Genomic DNA, 8,016 nt, shown 5'->3' with positions numbered 1-8,016 from the left:
GTTTGAAGCTCGCCACATTCATCCCATCCCAGATCCTACTCGGAATACCACATACAATGTTTAGACTTTCCGGATCTCAAGAATGCTGCCAATTGATTCTAGTTTATACCACGAAGACTTTGATCGCAAGGAATTGAAGGCTCTGTTGTCAGGAGAGGCAATCAAACGCATGGACCAGGAATCCAAGAGATACACATTCAAGCTTGTTTTCATGTAGAACGGAAGTGGTTGTCAATCACGCATTCATGAATGAGAATGGTGATGAGTGTCACATAATCATCACATTCATCATGTTCTTGTGTGTGAATGAATAACTTAGAATAAGAATAAGCATGAATTGAATAGAAGAACAATAGTACTTTACATTAATACTCGAGGAACAGCAGAGCTCTACACTTTAATTTATGGTGTATAGAAACTCCACCGTTGAAAATACATAAGAACAAGGTCTAGGCATGGCCGAATGGCCAGCCTCCCCAAATGGCATATGAATTTGAAATTAGGGAAAAAGACCCCTAGTACAATAGTAAAAAGTTCTATTTATACTAAACTAGTTACTAGGGTTACAGAAATGAGTAAATAATGCAGAAATCTACTTCCAGGCCCACTTAGTGTGTGCTTGGGCTGAGAATTGAAGCTTTCACCTGTAGAGGTCTTCCTTGGAGTTAAACGCCAGTTTGTAACTTGTCTCTGGCATTTGACTCTGCTTTGCAACTTGTTTCTGGCGTTTAACGCCAGAATAGGGCAGAAAGCTGGCGTTAAACGCCAGTTTCTGTCGTCTAAACTCTGCCAAAGTATGGACTATTATATATTACTGGAAAGCCATGGATGTCTACTTTCCAACTCAGTTAAGAGCGCACCATTTGGACTTCTGTAGCTCTAAATATTCCATTTCGAGTGCAGGAAGGTCAGAATCCATCAGCATCAGTAGTCCTTTGTCAGCCTCTGAATCAGATTTTTGCTCAGGTCCATCAATTTCAGCCAGAAAATACCTGAAATCATAGAAAAATACACAAACTCATAGTAAAGTCCAGAAATGTGAATTTTTCTTAAAAACTAATAAAAATATACTAAAAAGTAACTAAATCATACTAAAAACAATGTAAAAACAAAGCCAAAAAGCGTATAAATTATCCGCTCATCACAACACCAAACTTAAATTGTTGCTTGTCCCCAAGCAAATGAAAACAAAATAGGATAAAAAGAAGAGAATATACAATGAATCTCACAATATCAATGAAACATAGTTCCAATTAGATGAGCGGCGCTAGTTGCTTTTTTTGCTTCTGAACAGTTTTAGCATCTCACTTTATCCTTTGAAATTCAGAATGATTGGCATCTATAGGAACTCGGAATTTTGGATAGTGTTATTGATTCTCCTAGTTCAGTATGTTGATTCTTGAACACAGCTACTTTATGAGTCTTGGCCGTGGCCCTAAGCATTTTGTTTTCCAGTATTACCACCGGATACATAAATGCCACAGACACATAACTGGGTGAACCTTTTCAGATTGTGACTTAGCTTTGCTAAAGTCCCCAGTTAGAGGTGTCCAGAGTTCTTAAGCACACTCTTTTTGCTTTGGATCACAACTTTAACCACTCAGTCTCAAGCTTTTCACTTGGACCTTCATGACATAAGCACATGGTTAGGGACAACTTGATTTAGCCGCTTAGGCCTGGATTTTATTTCCTTGGGCCCTCCTATCCATTAATGCTCAAAGCCTTGGATACTTTTTAACCTTGTCTTTTGGTTTTAAGGGCTATTGGCTTTTTCTGCTTGCTTTTTCTTTTTGTTTTTCTTTCTCTCTATTTTTTCACTTTTTCTCTCTTTTTTTTCGCTACTTTTTTTTCCTTTTTCACTACTTTTTCTTGCTTCAAGAATCAATTTCATGACTTTTTAGATTATCAATAACATTTCTCTTTGTTCATCATTCTTTCAAGAGCCAACAATTTTAACATTCATAAACAACAAGATAAAAAATATGCACTGTTCAAGCATTCGTTCAGAAAACAAAAAATATTGCCACCACATCAAAATAATTAGACTAATTTCAAGATAAAATTTAAAATCCAAGTACTTCTTGTTCTTTTGTAATTAAGCACATTTTTCATTTAAGAGAGGTGAAGGATTCATGGAATTATTCATAGCTTTGAGACATAGACACTTGACACTAATGATCATGTAATAAAGACACAAAACATAGCCAAACATTGAGCTCAAAACCAAAAACAGAAAAATAAATAGACAAGGAGATTAAGGAATGAGTCCACCTTAGTGAGGGTGGCATCTTCCTCTTGAAGATCCAATGGAATGCCTGAGCTCCTCTATGTCTCTTTCTTGCCTTTGTTGCTCCATCCCTAGTGATTTTGGTGCTCTTATCCTTAATAACTCCCAATAGTTGTGTGGAGGAAAATGTATCCCTTGAGGCATCTCAGGGATTTCTTGATGAGGGAAGTCATCATGCTCTTGTTAAGGTCCATGAGTGGGCTCTCTTGTTTGCTCAATCCTTTTCTTAGTGATGGGCTTGTCCTCTTCAATGAGGATGTCTTCCTCTATGACAATTCCAGCTGAATTATATAGAGATCACCTTTTTCTTGGCCACAACTTTATAGGAGTGATCTTGATGGACCTATGAGATGAATCTTTCCATCTCCCATGACTCGGAGGTGGAAGCTTTTGCCTTCCCTTTCCTCTTTCTAGAGGTTTCTTTAGACTTAGGTGCCATAAATGGTTATGGAAAAACAAAAAGCAATGCTTTTACCACACCAAACTTAAAAGGTTTGCTCGTCCTCGAGCAAAAGAAGAAAGAAAGAAGGGGAAGAATAAGAAAATGGAAGAGAGAGAGGTGAGGTAGGTAGGGATCCTGTGGGGGGGTCTACAGATCCTGAGGGGTCAAGGATTTCTCATCCCTGCTCCAATTAGGCGTGTAAACGCCCTTAGTGTGCAATCCTGGCGTTTAACGCCAGACTGCTGCTTGTTTTTCTCCTCCAGGGTGTGCTATTTTTAATGCTGTTTTTTATTTTTCTTTAATTTTTTTGCAGTTGTTTTTGTGACTCAACATGATCATCAACTTAAAAAAAAATAAAATAACATGAAATAACATAGATAAATAAAAATTGGGTTGCCTCCCAATAAGCGCTTCTTTAATGTCAATAGCTTGACAGTGGGCTCTTATGGAGCCTCACAGATATTCAGAGCATTGTTGGGACCTCCCAACACCAAACTTAGAGTTTGAATGTGGGGGTTCAACACCAAACTTAGAGTTTGGCTGTGGGGGCTTTGTTTTACTCTGTATTAAGAGAAGCTTTTCATGCTTCCTCTACATGGTTGCAAAGGGAAATCCTTGAGTTTTAAACACAAGGTAGTCCTCATTCAATTGAAGGACCAACTCTCTTCTGTCCACATCAATCACAGCCTTTGCTGTGGCTAGGAAGGGTCTTCCAAGGATAATGGAATCATCCTCATCCTTCCCAGTGTCTAGGATTATGAAATCAGCAGGGATGTAAAGGCCTTTAACCTTTACTAGCACGTCCTCTACCTATCCATAAGTCTTTTTCATGGATTTGTCTGCCATTTCTAATGAGAATGTGGCAGCCTGTACCTCAAAGATTCTCAGTTTCTTCATTACAAAGAGTGGCATTAAATTTATGCTTGACCCTAGGTCACACAGAGCCTTCTCAAAGGTCATAGTGCCTATGGTACAGGGAATTAAGAATTCACCAGGATCCTATTTCTTTTGAGGTAAAGTGTGCTGAACCCAGGTATTCAATTCATTAATGAGAAATGGAGGCTCATCCTCCCAAGTCTCATTACCAAATAGCTTGGCATTCAGCTTCATGATTGCTCCTAAATACTGGGCAACTTGCCCCTCAACAATGTCTTCATCTTCCTCAGAAGATGAATAGTCATAAGAGCTCATGAATGGTAAAAGAAGGCTCAATGGAATCTCTATGGTCTCTAGGTGAGCCTCAGATTCCTTAGATTCCTCTATTGGAAACTTCTTTTTGTCCAGAGGACGTCCCAAGAGGTCTTCTTCACTGGGATTCATGTCCTTTCCATTCTTTCTAGGTTTGGCCATGTTGCTCACAGTTATGGCCTTGCACTCTCTTTTGGGATTTTCTTTTGTATTGCTTGGGAGAGTACTAGGAGGAGTTTCAGTGACTCTTTTACTCAGCTGGCCCACTTGTGCCTCCAAATTTCTAATGGAGGACCTTGTTTCATTCATGAAACTTAGAGTGGCCTTAGATAGATCAGAGACTATGTTTGCTAAGCTAGAGGGACTCTGCTCAGAATTCTCTATCTGTTGTTGAGAAGATGATGGAAAAAGCTTGCTATTGCTAAACATGTTTCTTCCACCATTATTAAAGCCTTGTTGAAGCTTTTGTTGATCCTTCCATGAGAAATTTGGATGATTTCTCCATGAGGGATTATAGGTGTTTCCATAGGCTTCACCCATGTAATTCGCCTCTGCCATTACAGGGTTCTCAGGATCATAAGCTTCTTCTTCAGAAGATGCCTCTTTAGTACTGTTGAATGCATTTTGCAATCCATTCAGACTCTGAGAAATCATGTTGAGTTGTTGAGTCAACATTTTGTTCTAAGCCAATATGGCATTCAGAGCATCAATTTCAAGAACTCCCTTCCTCTGAGGCATCCCATTATTCACAGGATTCCTTTCAGAAGTGTACATGAACTGGTTATTTGCAACCATGTCAATGAGTTCCTGAGCTTCTACAGGTGTTTTCTTCAGGTGAATAGATCCACCTGCAGAATGGTCCAATGACATCTTAGACAATTCAAATAGACCATTATAGAATATATCCAGGATGGTCCATTCTGAAAGCATGTCAGAAGGACACTTTTTGGTCAGTTGCTTGTATCTCTCCCAAGCTTCATAGAGGGATTCACCTTCTTTTTGTCTGAAGGTTTGAACATCCACTCTAAGTTTGCTCAGCTTTTGAGGAGGAATGAACTTGGCTAAGAAAGCCGTGACCAACTTATCCCAAGAGTTCAGGCTATCTTTAGGTTGAGAGTCTAACCATACTCTAGCTCTGTCTCTTACAGCAAAAGGGAAAAGCATAAGCCTGTAGACCTCGGGATCAACCCTATTGGTCTTAACAGTATCACAGATCTGCAAGAATTCAGTTAAGAACTAAAAAAGGATCTTCTGATGGAAGTCTATGCAACTTGTAATTCTGTTGCATCAAAGAAACTAATTGAGGATTTAGCTCAAAACTGTTTGCTCCAATGGCAGGGGTTGAGATGCTTCTTCCATGGAAGTTGGAATTTGGTGCAGTAAAGTCACCAAGCATCTTCCTTGCATTATTATTGGGTTCAGCCATGTCTCTTTCTTTTTCGAGATTCTCTGTAAGGTTTTCTCTGAATTGTTGTGCTTTAGCTTCTCTTAGCTTATTCTTCAGAGTACTTTCAGGTTCAGGATCTACTTCAACAAGAATGTCCTTGTCCTTGCTCCTGCTCATATGAAAAAGAAGAGAATAGAAAAGGAAGAGGAATCCTCTATGTCACAGTATAGAGATTCCTTTATGTGAGTAAAAGAGAAGAAGAATAGAAGAGAAAAAATTCAAACACAGAGAGGGAGAGAGGGTTCAAATTATAAGAAGAAGAGAAGAGTGTTAGTGATTTAAATAAATAATTAGAAGAAGATGAGAGAGAGGAGTTTTCAAAAATAATTAAGAAGAAAAGGAAAATATTTTTGTTTTTATTTTAATTTAAAATTAAAATTAGAATTAAAAAAGAATAAAGTTAAAGTTTAAAATAATTAGTTAATTAAAAAGAATTTTGAAAAAGAGGAAGGTGATTTTCAAAAATTAGAGAGAGAAAAGTAGTTAGGCGGTTTTGAAAAAGATAAGAATTTTAAAACAAACAAAAAGTCAATTAGTTAGTTAAAAAAGATTTGAAAATCAATTTTGAAAAGATAAGAAGTTAGAAAAGATTTTGAAATTGATTTTGAAAAAGATATGATTTGAAAAAAAATATGTTTGAAAAGATAGGATTGAAATTTATTTTGAAAAAGATTTGAAAAAGAAATTTAGAAAGATTTGATTTTTAAAATTAAAGTTAATGACTTGACTAACAAGAAACTAAAAGATATGATTCTAGAATTTAAAGATTGAACATTTCTTAACAAGAAAGTAACAAACTTCAAATTTTTGAATCAATCACATTAATTGTTAGTAAAGTTTTCGAAAATAAAAGATAAAATTAAGAAAAAAGATTTTGAAAAACAATTTTTTTAAAATTTTCAAAAATCATGAAAGAAAAATGAAAAAGATTTGATTTTTGAAAAAGATTTTGAAAAGATAAATTTTTGAAATTGAAATCTTGACTTGACTAACAAGAAACAACTAATTTTAAAAAATTTTTTGACTAACTCAACTCAAAGATTTCGAAATTTATGAGAGAAATAAGGGAAATATATTTTTTTGATTTTTTTGAATTTTTATGAGGAAAGAGAAAAATACAAATATGACCCAAAACATGAAAATTTCGGATCAAAAGACATGATGCATGCAAGAACACTTTGAATGTTGGTGCACGAAATTGCAATTACACTCTTGCAATTTCGCACAACTAACCAGCAAGTGCACTGGTCGTCCAAGTAATACCTTACGTGAGTAAGGGTCGATCCCATGGAGATTGTCGGCTTGAAGCAAGCTATGGTTATCTTGTAACTCTTAGTCAGGATATCAATAATTCTCAAGTTTAATTGTGAAGAGTAAAAGAACATGAAATAAATACTTGTTTTGCAGTAATGGAGAATAGGTTGAGGTTTTGGAGATGCTCTATCTTCTGAATCTCTGCTTTCCTACTGTCTTCTTCTTCATGCACGCAAGGCTCCTTCCATGGCAAGCTGTATGTAGGGTTTCACCGTTGTCAATGGCTACCTCCCATCCTCTCAGTGAAAATGTTCAACGCGCTCTGTCACAGCACAGCTAATCATCTGTCGGTTCTCAATTAGGTTGGAATAGAATCCAGTGATTCTTTTGCGTCTGTCACTAACGCCCAGCCTTTAGGAGTTTGAAGCTCGTCACAGTCATTCAATCCTTGAATCCTACTCAGAATACCACAGACAAGGTTAGACCTTCCGGATTCACTTGAATGCCGCCATCAATTCTAGCTTATACCATGAAGATTCTGATTACGGAATCCAAGAGATATTCACTCAATCTAAAGTAGAACGGAGGTGGTTGTCAGGCACACGTTCATAGGTGAGAATGATGATGAGTGTCACAGATCATCAGATTCATCAAGTTGAAGAACAAGTGATATCTTAGAATAGAAGCAAGCGTGATTGAATGAAAAACAGTAGTAATTGTATTAATCCATCAAGACACAGCAGAGCTTCGCACCCCCCAACCATGGGGTTTAGAGACTGATACCGTAGAAGATACAATAAGAAACGTGTAATGTGTCATGAGGTAAAGATACAATGTCAAAAGGTCCTATTAATAATGAACTAGTAACCTAGGGTATACAGAAATGAGTAAATGACGTAAAAATCCACTTCCGGGGTCCACTTGGTGTGTGCTTGGGCTGAGCATTGAAGCTTTCATATGTAGAGACTTTTCCTGGAGTTAAACGCCAGCTTTTGTGCCAGTTTGGGCGTTTAACTCCAATTTTTGTGCCAGTTCCGGCGTTAAACGCTGTGAATTCTAAAGCTGATTTGCAACGCCGGTTTGGGCCATCAAATCTCGGGCAAAGTATGGACTATTATATATTGCTGGAAAGCCCAGGATGTCTACTTTCCAACGCAATTGAGAGCGCACAAATTGGGCATCTGTAGCTCCAGAAAACGCACTTTGAGTACAGAGAGGTCAGAATCCAACAGCATTTGCAGTCCTTTTTCAGCCTCTGAATCAGATTTTTGCTCAGGTCCCTCAATTTCAGCCAGAAATTACCTGAAATCACAGAAAAATACACAAACTCATAGTAAAGCCTAGAAAAGTGAATTTTAAATAAAAACTAATAAAAACATACTAAAAACTAACTAAAAT

General features: G+C 37.2%; 1 non-coding gene across 1 annotated transcript; it reads left to right on the top strand.

Moving 5' to 3' along the window:
- Window positions 1-4,841: 4,841 nt before the first annotated feature.
- On the top strand, window positions 4,842-4,949 carry LOC127746304 (small nucleolar RNA R71). The gene has a single exon (XR_008007924.1). It is a non-coding gene; the product is annotated as a small nucleolar RNA R71 (small nucleolar RNA).
- The last annotated feature ends 3,067 nt before the right edge of the window (window positions 4,950-8,016 follow it).

This window comes from Arachis duranensis, chromosome 3 (assembly GCF_000817695.3).
Source record: "Arachis duranensis cultivar V14167 chromosome 3, aradu.V14167.gnm2.J7QH, whole genome shotgun sequence".
Lineage (NCBI taxonomy): Eukaryota > Viridiplantae > Streptophyta > Magnoliopsida > Fabales > Fabaceae > Arachis > Arachis duranensis.
The sequence above is the reverse complement of the archived record's forward strand: the minus strand, read 5'-3'. Positions and strand labels throughout refer to the sequence as shown.